Source organism: Branchiostoma floridae, chromosome 3 (assembly GCF_000003815.2).
Source record: "Branchiostoma floridae strain S238N-H82 chromosome 3, Bfl_VNyyK, whole genome shotgun sequence".
Taxonomy (NCBI): domain Eukaryota; kingdom Metazoa; phylum Chordata; class Leptocardii; order Amphioxiformes; family Branchiostomatidae; genus Branchiostoma; species Branchiostoma floridae.
The window spans coordinates 17,279,256-17,297,917 of record NC_049981.1 but is presented as its reverse complement, the minus strand read 5'-3'; the positions used below and the strand labels follow the sequence as shown (position 1 = coordinate 17,297,917).

Below are 18,662 nucleotides of genomic sequence, written 5' to 3'. Positions count from 1 at the left end.
TATTGCATCGTTAGCCAATGGAACACTCTACTCGTTTAGCAACGAATCAGATGCTGCAGACACTTCAAGGTATTTCTAGCCTGCATGTACGGATCGTTGTTATTATGTACTTCAATCGCCGATGCCTATTCTGCAAACTTCTTTTTCCACTTTATCCACAGGTTCATTCCTACGTCTCTGGATGCATGGGATCATGACAAGTTGACAAATGTAATATGACGCCAAGGGGCAGCACAATCACAATTGAAGGTCACTAACCGTGGCTCTCTATAATGAAGTCGAGATGAACATCAGCTTCTTTTATTGCTTAAATTCAGCAAGTCACGGAGACGGGGGCATCTTGAGCAAATGTCGTCTCATGTCACCGACGAGAGGTCTTTACTGGGATTGTTACGATATGATCCTGATAGAAGTTGGAAGAAGCTCCCAGGATGGTACTACGTACCATTACAAAGAAGGTAAATGCTTTTTCCAGCGTTTGTTAGTGTAGACTAAAACTGTGTAAACTGTGTTTATGGTCTATCAGCATAACTGCAGAAGCTAAGGCTGGGTTAGTATGGAATTTGTACATGGTTAGATTTGACCTATCAACTTTAGGTTGTTTTCGCAATAAACGTAGAAATTCCAACTTTTTCATCTCGTGTTCTGGACATGCTATGACCACGAATTTTAGATGGCAGATAGCTTTCGTTACTCAAATATTCTCTACGAATAGGTATTGTTGACCATGCAAAAGCAATTTATACCAGGAATGTTTTAAGATGGTGCTCTGAGTGGCATAATCTTTTCGCAGTAGAGAAGAGAACGTTATGATTTGCCAAAGTTAATTTAAGTTGTACGAGACACAAATGCATCATAGAAACATGATAGGAGAACCCCAGCCTACTGTATTTCCATCGGTACCCTAGGCCTGCTGTAGTCCAAACTTGGTGCCCTCTGAGTTTGGCTGTCAGAACTTGAAACAGAATTGAAGATCAAACAACCTTACAGAATAAAAGAATGCCTTTCTCATTTTTCACTTTCTACTTTCGAAACTTTATGGAATGCCAGACTGATTCTAAAAGTGGATTTCCATATATACAACTCAAATACCCAATGGAATACATCCCCTTACAAGTTTTCCGCATATGGCAAAGTGAGCTATTAATTTCTGCTGAAGAAAAGCGTGAGAACCAGCCATGTGAGGTAATATTTGATAATCTTGGAGTGCTCTAAAATTGATGACAGGACAAAACCATTTGTTATCATATCTGCGACTCAATACCAACTCCTCGCCCTTTATTTTACGCACATGAAGATAGTACTACAATATTGATTGGATTTAATAAGACAATCTCAGACAGGAAATGATGTGTCACCTTTTCGTTTATAGAATACATATCTGTGACCTACGTCATTGAAAAACGATGGACTTAGGGAGAAGATACGTATTGATCAGAGAAATATGAAAAAGGAACGATTTGAGTGAAGGTGAGGTACAACTCTCGTCGATTTGTAAATGTAGGGCAATCTATCGATACAAAAACTTTGTAAACAAAACAACTGCACGATATACACTCAGGTAGACTTGCTAGTCTGGGGGACCCTTGCACTTCCGTCAACTTCACAGTTATTTGTTGGCATTGCCGTTTTAACTATCTTACTCAAGATCATGTCTTCGTCTTTACCGACATTACCTAGAATACATGTATGGGAGTCCACAAAGCCATTTTCAGCCATTCCAGTATATCATTTAAATTTCTTTGTCCTTAAAAATGACACATTTTCAAAGCTACATATCCCTTTAAGCTATGTATGTTGCAATTGGTGATTTCAACTCGATTTTTTTTCATCTTAAGAAGCCTTTTATCTATATTCACATGCACCTGGTTTTTAAATGCCATTATTATCATCATGTTCTCCTACATTAGGCATGGTGTATAACAAGTACGCTGTACCTATAAGCTGACTTGTCTTTACAGTGAGAACGGTTTTATCGCCTACGGTTAGCAATTATGTCACGATGTATCGAGACGTGGGATTCTCCGTGGTGTAATCAACAATGTGGTAATTGTACTTTTGGGCAGAATTGCGATTGCTGCACAGTTTTCACCGTAGTTATCAATGAAGGCGAATCGTGTGGAGGATTTCCACTTGTCTAGACAAATCATTCTCAGCGGCTATCAGCTTTAAGCAAAGTTGACTGCAAGAAAAAGATTGCTCAGAACCAATTTCACGTTGAAAGCCCTGACGTTGAAACGGTGATAGCAGTTCTAAATCTCCAATGGAGGCCTACAGGCAGCTGCCCAAACGGTTTTGTCGATTGCAGCATTTCCTTTCCATTTCTTTTAGCAGTGAAGTGGATTTCTCCATTACGTCTCGTATTTGCAGACCTATATTCGCTAAAAGCAGGATTACTTGTACTTCCGGCGTGGTTATGGCCTGTGATGCCGCCAGGAAGTTTTGACAGAACCTTGAATGTTAAGGACGTCAGGTCGGCTGTTGTCAAGACTCACAGTCATACAGCTAGTGGTTCAACCGGGTAGTTAGGGAGAGAATGTACAATCAACAAGAAAGGAAGCCTACGCACTGAACTTTAAATCCTACCCTGCCACCCATGACATCAGCTCTTTTACTCATTAGAACAGGAGGTCTGACTCCGAGGTCATTTACATCTTAGCACACAGCCTCATCTTCCAGTGAGCCATCTTAAAATTGTCCTCACTTCATTACTTAGCATGCTATATTACGTTTAGTTACGGACGAAAGACAGCGGATGCTGTCTACGACGTCTGACCGTTAACGTTTGCAAATTCTATCAAGTGGCTTGAGTAAAGGTTACCTTGTGTAAGATATGCAATCGTACTTCAGAATGAAAATAGTTTCATCAGGTTGGTACGGTGGATTAAGGAGGCGATCTGGATAAGAAAGTCAACCTCAGTGATGAACCGGGACGAGGGGGATACAAGCTAAGTCACGTTTGGGACTGTTTTCTCACCGCAAAAGCGCCACCTACATCGGCTACATATAGCGGTGGGAAGCAGAACTCCAGTTAGAAGCTCTGACGAAGGTGTCTGAGAAACATCGAAACGTAAGCAATGTAAGTACCTACTGGTTGTGTAATAAGAATTCTCCTTCATCCATACTTCAGAATGTTTACCTTTGAAAAATATAGTCTCAAACTCGGTAGTTTGCGAAAAGTACATATTCTATGTAAGAGATGAAACATTGACAAAGGCAATATTGTTATGTGTAACAACTTCCAAGAAACTTTTCTAATATCACTTGTTCCACGATGAACACCATTCGTTACAGCTAGCATGAAGGAAGGTTAAAAGTCACGGAAATTGATTAGAACTTGGACGTGGGCAGCTGAATCGATACGGCAATCGACCCTTCGTTTCGCTTATTACAGTGAACATGGAAAGGATGCCCCTTTTGTACGACCCTTGGGTATCAACGTACGTCTCTGTCTATTGCACACAGAAGCCGTTTTATTACCTACAAAGATCTAAAGCAAACACATATGTCATAAAACGGGTTTAAAAACTTGATAAGGGAGAAACCGAGCGTGCCCTTTAATACCCACATGCCAATACTGGCAATGAACTGTACCTGGTCTTACAAATACGTGTTGAGAAGGACACGGAACTTTAATTTTGATAGTCTGAGTTGCTGCCAAGTCAAGGGTACGACTTCAATCAGGACAACGCCGGGCTTAGGTTAGATTACTGGGGCGTCACCAAAAAAGGTCAGGACGTGCAGAAGTGGCAGCAATCTCTTCAAACCAAATTAAATCGGCGCTGTACTGAACTGGTCGGTCAAAATGTGTCAACTACACAATTAGTTCGTCCACGGGCGTATTTATTAACACTTCTTGGTGATTGTGACAGAATATGCGTGACAAGAATGCATAAACTGGTTGTGCAGGTTTTTAAACAGCCTTTAAAGCTTTTGGGTCTTCCAGGTATCAACAGCGGATGAACAGAAGTAAGCAAGTCTGCCTCTGTACTTATACCCCCTTTCCACTGGGACGGTGCTCTCGCCGCGCTCTCTCTGCGACCTAAAATTTGACATATCTCTCAACGAATTGTATAGAAAAGAAAGGAATTTTTTTATTTATACTTTGTGTGTTGTTGTCTCCTCAGTCACATCTTAACGTTTTGAATGATATTCCCAATGTGAAAGCGAAGGTTACACATATCCTATTTATGTCGCATTAATGTTCCGATACAGGTCTTTGTTACTCACTCGACTTGCACACAACTGGAAAGGGTTGCAATTCTGAGAATGAGACGTTTTATGACGTAGACTTTTGTGCTTGTGAAGAGGAACTAAGAGGATTTCCCCAGCATTATAGACATGCATGATCTGTGCATCCTATTATATCTGTCTTTTCTGTCGTGACCAATGAAATATTAGCACTTCACCAGTGAGACAAAGTGTTACGAGTTCGCTTTCAATTTCCCAGTAGGTATATGACGGTTTCTCTCATGAGTAACTCTATTTTTTGTCTGCTTCCAAAAATGATTACAGCGATTCATCTTGCTGACACTGTGTTGATCAAGTTTCCCTGAATAGAAGTTTTCATTATTCCCCGGTGGAGCAGAATAGTTCGCGAACGTTTTCTACGTCAGTCGGTCTAGCACAGACTAGGACTAGGTTTTAATTTGGATTCTTGAATCTTGGAAAATATTGATACATATACATACTAATTCAAAAACTGAATGGTGTCAATGATAATAATGATGATGAAAATGTCAACATTTGTGTCCTACTCTGTACAGAACAAATAATGTTAGAAGCTACTGGATATAAAAACTACAGGACTCAAACGGTCAGACGTTTCTTCTCCCTTTCAGGAGTCACTGAACTGCGAAATTCCAGATATAACAACGTATATACAAACTTTGACAACTAGGAAATCATATTCAATAGAAGACGAGGTGAAAATAAGGGTCAATTGCTCCTGTTGTTTGAGCACAGGAACATATTTGTCCCGCGTGTGGGATGTCAGGATTCGGGGGGGGGGGGGGGAGGTAGGGCGGAGGTTAACGTATACGTCTCATTTCCTGTTGGGGGTGGGATTGTACATTCTTTCATATATTGCCGTCATAATTCCCTGTTCGAACAAGCGGGTTTTGAGGAATTGTATGCTCCATTTTCACCCGGAATCATTTGGGATACACGTCGATCAGAGATTACGTCTTAACATTCATCACTATTTTAGACATGAGAACACTATAGGGTGTACTTGTAATGATTTGTAGCTTTTTAATCGCCAAGTTCCCGTTTTACTGGAATATGCACTTTTATCTCCAGTCGATCAGGAAATCAAAGTTATATTTTACACATAATAACGGTTTTATGATGCGCACCATAAAATTCTCTGCTGTAGCGAATCGACCCCAACTTGAACTCCCCTGAGATAGTTTCAACAATGTACTAGCTATATACTTCATTTTAACTGGCCGGGGCGTCACTGAAGTATGCAACTATTGATTGACAGAAGACGCGTGAAATTCGGACATAGAATAAGAATGTCTTTTATTTGCAGCACAGATTAAAACCATTGTAAGGTAAAATTGGTACTAGTTTTTATCTGCATCGTCATGAGTTGATCATTTTTGTGAAAAAAAAAGTATATTCTGTTCATTCTTATGAGGAAGAAAAAATTCTTAAAGAAAAAATGATTATTGCATACATGTGGTTGTAAACAGTCCCTCGCATCATGTAGACATGTTTAGCGACAAGCTACGACGATGTCGTAGCATCAAATTTTCGCACTAATATTGTTTTGGTGCTAGCATAGCATTTATGGTCGATCAACTAGTAAAAAAATATGATAGCGTCATATTTCTTGCTTTGATTCTTCATTGGGGAAATTAAAGGTCAGAAGAAAACGTTTCCCTACAGCTAGCGATAGATTTATTATTCTGTCAAACGATGATTAAATTTCATCATATCACTGAAAACGATCTCATACATCATCCGGTATAATGTCGTCATGGTTACCGACAAGGACATATGATATGAAGGGATTTTTTTTAATTTTATTTTGCGTTTATGTTCTTAAAACTTAAGTACAGGTCATGGTGATAAAGAAAAAAGTATCATTACAGTGAAATTACAGTGACAGTACAATGAGGTTTCTCATTACATCTACAATAATTTACGTATGTATACCAGGACGTATAGGTTCGATAAGTCTGCTCTACCAATCGCCTTTGAACTGGTGTACAAAGTAAAGAAATTGAAGAGTCTTGTTGCATAGATTATCATTGGTTATGATAAAACTCCATGCATAAATCATTTTGCAGCTTATTACGCCATCATAACATTTGTTGGTTACAGTTCACTGTGAATACGTAAATACGTAATAGAAAGGCTGGAGAAGGGGGGGGGCGTAAGTTAAACCGGATTCTGTTGCCACCATGAGGAACACAGTAATGTGTAAGGGACTTGCAAATAAGAAAATCACAGGCGGTTTGACGTGCATGGAAGATAATCGAAGCTTTCGTCTGAGACTGTTTCCTATTCAGACGGCGTTATCTCGACTTTGCAACGTTGCCGAAGGGTTGGAGAAGAATTGATCAGTTCGCATCTTCCCCACTTACCACCCAAAGGGCTGGCTTTACGGGGATTCATGCAATTCCGATTGAGCGGCGAGACGGAGGCAAATCCTTCTCTATCCCTTTGGAGCCAGCCATGAAATTTTCAAATAACTGGCTTACCATGCCTACAGCGGCTGCTGATGAGTGCACGAGGGAAGCTACCGGAGCTGGAGTGTGCTTACTATCCTGTGTTGCCCAATCTTAACGGCAAAGTGTACAGATTGGGATTCTTGATTACTGCCTAACATTCTGGACACGGCGGGTTCAAACCATGGCTGGGTCATCCTAATAACTTTAAATCTATTGCCTGCTACTTCTCTGCTTACTGTAATACAACTCAGCACTAAGGGAAGGATTACTGAAGTTGAACACACATAGACGAAAACCTATCGGCTAGCCCCTGCTGTAGTGGCCATGTGTGGCCCAACAGGATGTAGGCGCCAGTGATGGGAAATGCCTCTATACACCGAAAGGTGTAGGAAGGATTCTGCCATATGAGTGACGATATATACGATCTGTAATATTTGATTACTCAGTCGGGGCAGCAAAAGAAGATTGCGGCTGAAATTAAGCGGTGTTAAAGTATTCTAAACTTCTTTTTCCCATGTACATGTTGTCTTTCATTTCTAGCTATGTGCCTGAGTATGCAATGATACAGGGTCTATATTTGCAATCAGAGTATATTTGCTTCACGTCTCTCTTATGTGTGTGCTGTGTTTTTTATGACACTTCATTATAAAGCCTTACGGAATCATCGTTCTCTCTGATTTTCTCCTTTTTCGATTTCTCCGTCCTTCTCTCCCAATATCAGCCAACAGTAAGCAGGAATAAGTTTAGAATTTCTATACCCCCTTTCAGCTGTCTTTATGTCCCAATCGAAGGTCTCCAAAAGAAGGTCATTCGGTTCAAAATACGTGTAATTACCCCTAGACACGGGGTTCGTATAACGTGCCATGAAATGAAGTGTCGGCCCCCTCCGTGCTTATTAATTTCCGCTTCATCGACCCCTCAGATTAGCAGTCAATCGGCCTCTTATTCGTGCCCACGGAACGTGGTGGCAGCGGGAGGTAATGAAACCCGAACCCTGAGAAACGTAATCGAGTAGGTTTTCGCAAGAGGAGATGAGAAGTATTGAACGCCGTAATTACTTTCATTAGAAACGTGGAATACCCCTTGCTGCCCTCGAAAGATTGGAGATTTCACTCCGCTTAGCTTTACTGCTTGCACAATTTTTCTATATATATCGTAGAAGGTGTGATGAATTCCTTCAGTTGGAGTATTGGAAGAAGAGGAAGTTAGGATAGATTTTCAGTATTCAGGGGAAATTTTCTTTTAACTGCAGATATTGTCCCATGACGACATCAGTCAGCCCTTCATCGATATTGTACGTAGCAACAATTGGTCCAACTTAACGAACCGGTTCCGAAACGGGGACACTTTCTTTTTTTTAAACAAATTTGACTCCAACCCAATCGTCAATGCAACTTTTTCTCTTGACTTATAGCTACATGGTGCATTGCAAATACATAAGTCACCTAATACAGTTACATTAGCGTTCATTGGAAATTTTCTCAAATCTGCTATATGTGTAGTACCATAGCAAAGGCATGGCACATACGGTTGTAACTTCCTGTGATATCATTTTGACTAACCATTTGGAAAGGCAGAACAAATCTAAAACAAAGGTGTCGTTTGCTGCAGATGGTAAGCTATCTGTTAACTCGAATTTAACTAGTTTAGTTTCACTACTACTTTGCTTCATGTGGAGTGGTCAGTTCTTGTCCTTTTTAGATGGCGTGGCTGACACCTAGACCGGACTTTGCACATCAACAGCGCCATCTAGTGGAACTACTGCAAATTGATCCACTTTTAGAAACTGTGTCGACATCCTGGAATAAGATGGATGCTTACGATGAGTATTTGGTGATAACATCCAGTCCTCAGTCTTATTTCTTATGGATGCAAGGCTTGATGGATTTTGTTTTTTATGGCATGAAATGAAATGGTAATGGAATCGTGATTAGGCATAGTACGAATTTGCATTCCTCTTTTTTCGCATGGTAAGGAGCAGTCTTAGAATGCATTCTCATTATGATTCAGCGACAATAACAGGTTAGAAAGGAAGTGGTGGCTTCGAATGGCTAGCTGAGCTGATACGAGATGAGGAGGTCACGAGTTTGATTCCGGGCACTCCTTGCTGTGTCCTTGTGTAATGCACATTGCACGACACGACTCCACCCAGGTGCAACACTTAACTGCAATACATTGCCCTATATGCAGTGGATCCAAACTATATACAAAGCTATTGAAAAACTAGAAAGGCCGACATTTGCTTAGGAGCAAATACAGCATATTGCAATCCATCTTCATCCTTGAAAAAATCCCAAAATTCAACAAATTGAAGTTATGTTTGCTCAAAGGGAAAATGAAGTACTGTGGGCACTTGTCCTACACACCTTCATGCCGAATTTTAGGTTATTTGGTTTCAATATAAGGGCATAGGAGCCAAAAATATACATTTTTTTTAGTTAAAAATGGCTAAAAATCCCAAAATAACTCATTTTATAAGTGCTCTATGAAGAAAGTGTTGATGGGGTCCTGTTGTCATATGTCCAATTTACCTTTGTACCAAATTTCAGGTCATTTGGTTTACATACAAGGGCATAAAAGCCAAAAATATACATTTTTAGTCAAAAATGACTGAAAACCCCAAAATAAATAATTTTTGAAGTAATCTATGAAGAAAGTGTCAATGGGTACCTGTGAGCATATGTTCAATGCACCTCTGTACCAAATTTTAGGTCATTTGGTTTCTATACAAGGGCATAGGAGCAAAAAATATACATTTTTAGTCAAAAATGGCCAAAAACCCTAAAATAACTAATTTTTGAAGTGATCTATGAAGAAAGTGTTGATGGTTTTCTGTGCTCATATGTCCAATGTACCTCTGTACCAAATTTCAGGTCATTAACTTGTAATACCAGGGCACAGGGGCCCAAAATATACATATTTTGTCTAAAAATGACCAAAAACCCTAAATATCATAAATTCTAAGGCCTCTATCAAGAAAGTGAAAAAAACGTCTGGGGGTATTTGCTATTTCTACCACCCTGCCAAATTTCAGCTCATTAGGCCCAAAAATGAAAAAGTTGAATCCAATTGAAGATTTGACAGGAGAGACCAAGGAAAAACAATATATTGCAATCCCATACTATGTATGGATTGCAATATAAAAACGTTTCAGTCTATTTTGGGGGGTTTGGTAGTCGTTGCCTGTATGAAGTAGAAATTTATCAAAAGATAAAACAATATAAAGAAGACTAAAGACTTCTATAAAAATGCCAGGTTAAAGTTGCAGCAAGTGAGACACACCCAGAGACTATTTTTATAGTGATAGTAGTCAGAGTGTAACATTAACATATTTTCCCTATATTTTGTCATGACATAAAGAGTACGTTAGCTTGTTGTTAGACTGCTTACAGAAAAATCCCAAAATAGATACAATGTACGAAGATTACTGTACATTGTAGTTCTTACCTTGCCGATATTCTATGGCAGAATTCTTATCTCAATCTCAAGGGTAGGAAAGCCCAGGAGCCTTTGTCATAATGAAGAAGATTAAGAACCATAAGACACAATGTCACTTGCATATTTATTACCTGCCAATCCAATTACTTCAGGTTTAATGTATCTAACTGTAAAATAGATGAGGTGAAAAAAGAACAGGACACGTCGCTGAAATATCCTCTCATTAAACTTTACCAACGTCACGGACAACGGCGTGGAGTGGAATTAAGTGCACTACACGATGCTAAGAAGTAAAGGAACCAGTAATGTACGTATGTAAAGCTATATTTGATTCCAATGTGCTCTATCAGGGACTCCTTTCATCCGCCTTATCTCCGCACTACAGCCTCAACCGAAGTACATAGGTATTAACGGGAACAAATGGGCAACTTACGGCCAGTGTGGAAAAAAATCAATTGATGGACTTGTGAGAATAGGATTGAATCCCTCCTAGGCACGGGCAACCAAGGTCTTATGTGTAATAAAACATCCAGGAAAATCATTAGCAGTCAATAAATGTACGTGGAATACATATTTATGGGCAATACAAAAGATGCTGAAGCGGAACTTCCTAATCCTAGATCTGTTTGGTAGATCATTTTCGAGTCCACAATAACTCATGTAATGGTTTGGAAGACGAGTATACCCGCAGCCCATGGCGCGAGACCGTTATTTTCTGCTAAGTATCGTTGTGTTTGTAATATCATTCGTCTTCAAACTTTTCAGTGTGGCTCCAGTAAGCAGCTGGCAGGTAGAATCGTGACACAATTCCAGACCCATATCTTTCACAGATTTCATTAAACCGTCGGTGGCACCGTAAGCCGGAAGAGTGATTGTACATACATCAAGCAGACGCAGTTTTCAAAATCATTTGCCGTCAGTCCTGCAGAACATTCCCTGCCGTACAGTTGGGCGGATTTCTTTCGTGATATGACGATAAAGTGGGTTAATCACCACATTCAGAATTAGTTCCCAATTTCTGTTCTTCAGAAATCGAAGAGCATGAACGATTTACTGAGAATGATCGCCATTTTATAGGCCAACGCTGTTACCCAGATGGTTGGTGGCTGCATTTTGGTCATTTTCTGCTTGAACCATCGGAAGAATCGTGTCTGCATTTCTCTCTCTCTCTCTCTCTCTCTCTGTGTATGTGTGTTTGTGTGTGCGTGTATATGTGTGTGTGTGTGTTTGTGTGTGTGCGCGCGAATGTCTTTGCTTTGTGTTGAAGTCTTAAATTCTTTTAATGTTCAGCGTAGTGTCAAAATGTATACAATATCTAAATCCGTACTCTCAAAATGCTATATGAATACTCCAAATACCAAAACAAAGAGGAAGTGTGACACAAACCGATAGCAGATAGAAATGGTTTTGAGTGGGACAGGTAAAGCGAGCCAAAACTTTCTCCCAACTCCCAACAAGTCGCCAGTCGTATCCTTCTGGCAATTACACACTTGCCAGCGTAACGGTTCCGAAGCTCTGTGTGTGAGCGGCTGACCGCCCACTGATTCCACCGGCAACAGTGTGTTTGGCGCCCCGTGCACGTCCTGGGGCTTCCCCTGTCTTCCAGGGGTCGAAGTTCCATCGATTTTGTAAAACGCCCAAGATAGGAGGTTCTCAATCTAGCTTTACCTGGTGCAGGGGCAATACCGTAAGCAGTCAGGACCATACGGGATGAGGTATCACCATTGCGTCCCGTTCAAGGGTCTTTCTAGGCACTTTTTCAATGATTTATATCGCCTGGAAAACTTTCTTTATTGCACCATATTTCAGTTAGCAACTTGAAGGCTAACCGGTGACCGTTTATCATCCCTGTTTAAGCACCGGTGGGTCAAGGGTCCGTGCCCTGTCTCATTTGACGGAGTTTGTGTCCTCGACCCAACATGAAGACGTATAGAATTGGAAGAAAATTACTGCAGGCCGCCGGTCGTACGTCCAAAACAGCTGACATGCTCTTATATATCTTTTAGAAGTAAGGCAACTGCCCGGCTAAACCAAGAACGTACATACCCTCTGGTTCCTCGTTACATGTTATGTACTACTCCCCCAAGGTAACGGTTAGAACAGAAAACGTTTCAAAGAATCAGACAGTCAAATGTTAAAATTTTGGGCCTGATGTCAACATCTGTGACGTACTTTTATACAAAACTCAATACATCTTGACAATCCCGAACGAGGTCCTATAGGATTTGTCAGCTCCAAGATCGAGTTTTTCGTTGATCATGATAAACCGTGGACTAGGAAATGTGTATTTCCGTATGAATCGATGTGAGTTATCGGATTTTCTGTCGACAAGGGATTGGGGTGGATTGCGCAGACATATGAGGGACTTCTAGATAGCACTTATGACATAAATCAGGCCAGCATATACATTGATTAACCAACGTTCAACCTGGTTGATTCAATTTCGACAATTCTAGAAACGACTGTGGACTTTCAAGTTTCTATTAAATAGCATGTGTATCTGGATATCTTTATAACAAACTTTTATTGTTTTAAGTTTTAAGTACATACGTTAAGGGCCCAAGGTTTTCATATCGTATTCCATAGTTTACATTAAATACGTTTGTGGAGGTAAGGCAACTATCTAAGATTAACAATCTTTAAAGCCAACCCAATCCCTACAGCTGGATAAGATGCGGAGATTACCTCTGAGCCTACCGGGTAACTTCTTTTGCCTTATCAGCGTTACTAGGATGTACTGTCAGAACGAACCAATACTAGTATATAGGGCATAGCTAGAAAGATTGAACACAAAACTATCAAATGTAAAAATTAAAAATATGGAAATAAGATTGATCGAATAATAGGATAACACCATAGGAACTGGTACTGTGTACAGTGTTAATAAGGCGAGGTCCTATGTACTGGAGCTCTTCACTGAAATATAGGGTTTATTGCTAGTACAATTCAAAGACATATGGGGATATGTCAAATGGTCAAAGGTTTTCATATTCACAGCCGCATTTCCTCATCAATGACAAAACTGCTTTAATCCTACACAGCTTCCTGTCGCAGGAAACGATCCCCAGGGAATATGACCTTAACCTTTCTTCCCAAACTAAATTATTCTGTTGACGGCGACGTAACCTTTTATCGCCCTTCGAGTGAACCGTTCATCCGAAGCCGTCTCTGTGATCCCGTCAGCCAAATTTTGATTAATGTGAATTGACCGAATAAATTCTGTAAAGGTCACACATCTTAAGTGGAGAAATGCATGCATTTGAGTCGAATTTCACTAGGTTTGAATACGGTGAACATATAAAAAAACGTGCTTAGATGTTGAACGATCTCACCCATTGTTTCGTCTGTATCGAATCTTTGTATTACTCTTAGTGCCGAAAAGGCCAGTTTGAATTGTGTTTATTGTCATAACCTTTAGCTCATTGAGCTAATCTTCCAGGGCTCATAAAAACACACAGTATATACAAGTAGATTGACAGATACAATAACATACACTCAAAACAGATCAGACTTACATACAAATACATACATAAAGTCTAGAAGTCATGAGGTCAGAGGATTATATACACTAAAACTATTTATGATCCGCAGAAACGGTCTATCAGCTTCTTAAGTTAAATAATCGTGCATCGTAAATCTCTGGTAGCAGATTCCACAGTTTAACCGATCTGTAATTCAATGTTCTCCTCCCACTGTTGTTCCTTGCATTCGGTAATCTATAGTCATGCAATGACTGCCTAGTGGAGTGACAATGACATGCATTAACTGGCACAAGAGATTTGTATATTTCATGTGGCTCACATGTGTTTACAATCTTGACAAAAAAAGTTAAGAGTGCCCCCACTCGATCTGTTTCTCACTAGGAAGCAACCTAATGAGCCCCAAACATGTAAAGAAAATATTTTTAGTGAGCTAAGGTGAAGACTTTCTGTACTATCTGTGCAGTTCCGCTTCCATTTCCAATGTACCATTTCTAGGGTCTTTTGACAATAGGATAACAATAGAGATAGATGACACTTTTTTGAGTCGATCTCGAAACGATTTGGTGTCCTGGGCTAGGAAATGCTGCGAGCCATTGCGCATGGAATCAGCAAAGGATTCAGACAATTACATGCACGTGTGTGTGGCGCGCCTCCAACGTCATTCGATCTTAAATAACCTTGAAATTGCCCGGCGCAATTCGATCGAATCGGTATCAATCAGAAAGGAATTTACTCGAGCTTTTGGCTCAATTTCAAGATCAGATCGGAGCATCAGAACAATTTCCTACAGTAGCTAGCCTTTTGTCCGAAATGTCGTGTGTGAGCGTTCAAGCGATCTTTCAAAAGGTATGCTGGTCGTTCAAGCAACAATTACCATTCAAGTGTTCCTCCTGCACTTCAAAAGTGGACTTTGTGAAAGACTTTAGACTTTTCAAACACGGTATGATTTACGACTGACGGAATTTGTTTGGAAAGTGATTACAGATCGTGGTGAATAAATTGGTCTCACGAGAAAGCTGTCACAAGACACCGGAAAGTTCTGAATTGTAACGAATGATTCTCTGTCAAAATGAACCAAAAATATCATGTATAAAGAACTTGTTTAAAGTCTGCAGTAAGTGATTGAGACATGTCTCTGGCTCAGAAGAGCGAAAAAAGTACCCGGATCCATTAAACTTCATTGATCCGGGACGGGGGCCGCTACGGATTTCAAAGCACTTCAGGTCACATGTCTGTGAGAAGGGCAGATCACAAGTCGAAAATTCGGTGGGTCGAATTGCTTTGTATGAAAATAGTTAGCATGTTTCATAGTCTGTGGTCTCAATTTTCTGTGAAAGGAAGCGTATACCAAACTAGAAAGGCCGACATTTGCTTGAGAGCAAATACAGCATATTTCAGCCATCTCCCTCCCCATGCAACAATAGACTGTTCCAAAATCTTCCATGTGTGAAAATGAAATACATCTGCTTAAAAGTCACTTTTAGTAATCACGGTTTAGCCCAAAAAGGAATCTTAAAAAATTACCCCGTGCAAGAATGGACTCTTTCAGTGCACCCCATTAGAATTTGCACAATAGACCAGTCAAGAAATGCTCCAGCTGAACACATAGCCTTTTGAATAAGAAACCCAGTCCAAAATTGAACTTAGCAAAAGAGGTCCTCCGTACATGAAAAGGTAAAATAGACCAGTCTAAAAACAAAAAAATGTGTCATCACCCGTCCAAAACTGAATTTAAAAAAAATCCCCATCCGTCCAAGAATAGACTCCTCCTGTGATACCCCTATGTAAGGTGGACCAGTGCAAAAATACATCCCCTGAAATAGGACTTTGACATAATCATGGAATCCAAAAATGATTTTTTTTAATGACTACCTCCGTGCAAGAATGGACTATTCCAGCACATCCCATGTAAAATTACAAAATAGACCAATCCCAAAATACTCCCACTGAAAGACTTTACATAATCACTGGTCCAAAGATAAATTAAAAAAAAAAAAAAGATAACGTGCAGGAATGGACTCTTACAGATAACAACAGGCTCGCTGATTGGCTGCCGAATCCTCAGGATATTGAATCAGGCTACGCGAATGGTTGCCAAATAAGTTTTTAATTAAGTTATACAGACATTTGCACGTGCAGTCTGCAGGTGGGGCGTCAACGACCTTGTGGTCATTGACCTCTCTGGCTATTAGAAAATGACCAAACAAGTCCCCAAATATATCATGTTGAAGTGGTTTATGCCCAAAATTATAGATGGATCATTTCAATAAATATCTAGAGCACCCATTTACCAAATTCAGGTCATTTGGTTGTAAAACAAGGGTACCGGAGCCCAAAATGTCCTATTTTTGTCAGAAAATGACCCCAAAATCGCAAAATCAAGCATCTTGTTGTACTGTATGTGTCAATTGTTATTGAATCCATGTGCGCATATGTGAAGGGGACTCCTATTCCGAATTTCAGGTCATTTGGTTGTAAAACGATAGTACAGGAGCCAAAAATGTCCTTTTTGTGTTAAAAAATGGCCAAAAATCACAAAATTTAGCATTTTGTTGTACCGTATGCCAAAAACTGTTTTTAAAACTATGTGGACATATGATCAAAGCACCTCTGTACCAAATTTCAGGTCATTTGGCTGTAATATAAGGGTACAGTGAACCAAAATATATATAAAAATTGACCAAAAAATCAATAAAATGATTTTAAAGCAGATTTGAAAGAAATGGAAAACACGCCTAAGGGCATTGGTCAACTCTACCCGTGTGCCAAATTTCAGGTCATTCGGTTTAGGAACGACGGAGAAAACGTGTTTTGAAGATTTGACAAGAGAAGAAGAAGAAACATTACGAATACAATATATTTCACCATACCTATGATATGGCTGAAATATAAATACTAATTTTCACAGTCCCTGCTTACATATCTCTGTTCACGGTAGAAAGATTTTGACTCTCGTATCACCATTAATCGAAATATTCTTAGCAAACGGTTTGTTTTACAGATGTTTTACTACCTTGGTACCTATGGTGTATAGTACAAGTCGTACGATAATAAGGCATTTTTAAACACATGTAATGCTTGATAACTCCGCTTTAATCCCTAGACAGACAAGTCCATGGCCCACATTCATGAAACTCAGTTTTATGTTGGATGTCAGCTAGAGCTTGCATAAAACTGGAAACTAAAGCCATGCTGACAATTGTCTAATAATATCTATCTGTTAATAGTAATCTAGATGTTAGGCATTAAGGGACCTTGATGACAAAACTAGACCTCTCGCATGTTTTGGGACCTTGTACGATCCGAGAGCGGTGGATACCACAAATTCCCCAAGAGAAATAAGGTCTTTCAGTCTTGTAGCCCATTGTTTAATTCATCATCATCATCCGGGCGTGCTGGTTGCACGGATGGACATGACTTTCTACCTCCATCCTTCCCTCCATCTTTTAATTCACTGGAAAGTAAAATTATTCCAGGGCGAAAAGCAAGTGGACGTAAACTACGTTTGCTGGTTGGTACATTCCATGGATCCAACTCGCAGAAAAATCCATAGGTTCACTCGGCTATATGCATGCACCTAGCTACGTCGCCTGTGTTTTAAAATTTGCCCAGTCCCATACTTCACCCACATATTTACAGGTACTTTATTAATCTAAACCAATTTATTACCATATTTTAGTATCTTGAGATTCAGTTCTTATTTATCGTAGCTGTATTTCATATTCATTAAATGTGCAAGCCCTTGCATGTGGTTACCGGTTTTAGAATAGGTGTTCAGCAAACATTTTTCTAAAAAGGATCTGTTCCAATCTGAAATATACATCTTTTGAAAAAGCATGTGCAATCTATCACCAATATTGCTCGAGCTCCTGTTGTATCTGCACATCATGGGTAACTTTCTTTTCTTGAATCGCTTCGGTAGGTACTTCCCTGGACTGTGAGCTTTATAATATTACCCGTGGTAAAATGTTCAGTGTTTGAAACAGAACACGTCATATGTATTGATAGAACTGTAATGAAGAACTATTGGGATATTCTATCTCAGAGAATACCAACCTTATTGATCACAGTGTTTATTGTATAGTAGTTTTACATTGATTGATCATGGCCATATGTACTACCGTATTCGTTATATCTTCATTGTATTTAACATTGCTTTATTTCTATACTATAGTATTTATAAATACATTATTACCTCATGATACTTCCGATCACATGCGTCACCGTGTTTGTCCTTGGTACTGCCCAGCCCAATTTTCCAAGGGAAGACTCATCGTGAGAGTTTTGAAGCCAACCTTTTTATCAACGTTCAATTGTCTCTTAATTCTCATGCCCAGCTGCGCCAAAGTGCCATTGGCACCTTGCAATCCAATTGTGCCAGATATACCCTGAGAAAAACATGTAATGTAACCTTTTTTTATTATTCTTCCCCCTTAGATTCATCAAATTGATTCCAGTTCCTCATTGATCCTGACCAAAGTTATAGTTTACGTCTATCCTTGCTTTATAGTGTACGTATCATAGCTTCATTGTCTAAAATTCCCATGACCCCAGCTGTGCCACGTTGTTTGTCCCCAGTACATACAATCCTATTTGCGGCAAATGAAGAGCGTTTTATCCATGATCTTAAGACGCCCACAGTTTCCCAACTATAAGATTGATATTATCAAGGTTTAACCTTGGGAAAAATACAAAATGGCAATTAGCAACCAATAGTAAGTTAATGCATACATATACATTTTTACTACGACTTAGATCCTCCAGTGACTAGAGATGTTGTGATGACTATATTTCAACTTCTTCTCCTCAAAGAAGGCATACATCTAATTTACGACTGCTTTCCTAATGGATTGTCTTTAACTTATAGCTTGGATCATCGTTGGATTATTATCTTAACAGACTTGCGCAAAAAGCTCCTGTTTAATGCACTTTGCACCAACAGCTACATAACATGGCCCACAAGCAATGACACTGAAAAAGGCAGCTCAGCTTTAAAAAAAAAACAGACGTTAAGCACATCGCTTTGTCACAGCGGCAATGATTGTCGGGGAGCCTTGGG

The 18,662-nt window shown here is 39.7% G+C and overlaps 1 protein-coding gene and 1 long non-coding RNA gene across 3 annotated transcripts in view; one reads left to right on the top strand and one right to left on the bottom strand.

Annotated features, from left to right (window-relative positions):
* LOC118412154 overlaps positions 1 to 959 on the top strand; it is a 45,127-nt gene extending 44,168 nt beyond the window's left edge. The window contains exon 4 of the long non-coding RNA XR_004830733.1: positions 162 to 959. This is a non-coding gene — a long non-coding RNA (uncharacterized LOC118412154). The remainder of the gene's footprint in view (positions 1 to 161) is intronic.
* LOC118412153 (aminopeptidase N-like) overlaps positions 1 to 18,662 on the bottom strand; it is a 78,645-nt gene that overhangs the window by 51,634 nt on the left and 8,349 nt on the right. The window lies entirely within an intron of this gene.